This window comes from Orycteropus afer, unplaced genomic scaffold, assembly GCF_000298275.1.
Source record: "Orycteropus afer afer isolate SDZICR_OR568_19922 unplaced genomic scaffold, OryAfe1.0 scaffold00805, whole genome shotgun sequence".
NCBI lineage: Eukaryota > Metazoa > Chordata > Mammalia > Tubulidentata > Orycteropodidae > Orycteropus > Orycteropus afer.
In genome coordinates, this window is record NW_006922392.1 from 130,869 (window position 1) to 132,439 (window position 1,571).

Genomic DNA, 1,571 nt, shown 5'->3' on the forward strand with positions numbered 1-1,571 from the left:
GCCCCACACATGCGCTGAACTGTCCCAAACAACCCAAATCGAAGCCAAACCCTCGTGAGTCAGACGACCTGCGCCACGGCACTTCCCCACCGGCCATCCCTGGGGCCTGTCATGCTCCACGGCTCCTAGGCTGTGCACAGAGCTACCACTAGTCCTCTCCCTGCACTAGATGCAGGGAGAACACCTGATTCCCGGAGCAGCTCTGCTAAATGGGCGAGGAGGCCACATGTTCCAACCTCGTCTAACCCCACAAGAGGAAGACAGAGCCACCGTCAGTAGCCCAAGGCCTATTCCTGCGAGGCCAGACATGCTGCCTCCCTCCAGCCCTTTCTCCAACCGTTCCTCCCAGAGCACCCACCACCTCTCTCCTGGGTTCGATAATTCACTGCAGTGGCCACACAGAACCCACAGATTATGGAGTTTATTAGGGAAGCACCAGGCTACAATTCAAGTTCAGGAACAACGCTCAGTCTCTCTCCCAGCCCACTGTCTCTCAGCCAAGTCTCTCTCAGTCTCTCCCCCAGCAGTGCATGTCCCTCGGTGTCTTACTCAGCAATGCGTGTTTCTTGCATCTCTTTCCCAGCAGCGCATCTCTTTCAGGCGCGCATGTCTCTTTTGGCAGCACGTCTTCCTCAACCAGCAGTCAGAGAGCGTTCTACCTCTAAGAGGCCTCCTTTTGAGCCCAGCAGGGTAGCCAAACTAGCCAATCATAGCATCAGAACTCTAAGCACCTGAGAGAGAGTGGGCACCTCCCAGAACATTGTTTTGTGCCACTCCCAACAGAAATACCCCAGGTGGACACCTTCAGCAATCAGGAGCACCTCAGTTGCTCATAGCAAATCCCACCTTGGAGTTTACAAAGACTTATGGGTAGAAAAGCCACACTAAGAAATTTACCACACCACAAGCTCTCCAGCCCTTTCTTCCTGGCCTTCTAGCAGTCTCCTCGAACTCCCAAAGTTCTTCTGCCAAGCTGCTTTCCTCCCAGGCCCTCAAGAAGGAAGGACAGAGACACAGAAGAGCAACCTTCCGAAAGGAGCCCACACTGCCCTGCGCTCGGTCTAGGCCGGCCAGCCACACTCTGGGCAACTCCAACCGCTGCCCTGTTGACCTGGGTGGCTGACTCTTCCTCTGAATCTCCCACCTACTCTTCAGGGACCAGAAAAGTCTTCCACAAAATTAACCAAACCTCAAAACTCACTGCCACTGAGGTGATTCCTCGTGATCCCCACAGGGTTTCCAAGGCTGTAAATCTTTACAGAAGCGGACTACCTCATCTTCCTTGGCTGGAAGGTTCGAACCACCAGCCTTCTGGTTAGCAGCCCAATGCCTTAACCTCTATACCACCAGAGCTCCTTTAATCAAACCCAGTTCTAGGCATTTCAAATGACTCCAGCATATTCTCAAAAATAAAGCTCTTTCAACTGGGATCTTAAAAGCTAGCAAGCTGCCATCTAGATGCAACGATGGGTTTCCCCTCGTCCAGAGCAAAGAAGAATGAAGAAAACCAAAATTCATGGAAACAACTAGTCCTAGCAACTGGTACACCATCTGATCTGCAGCCTATATGA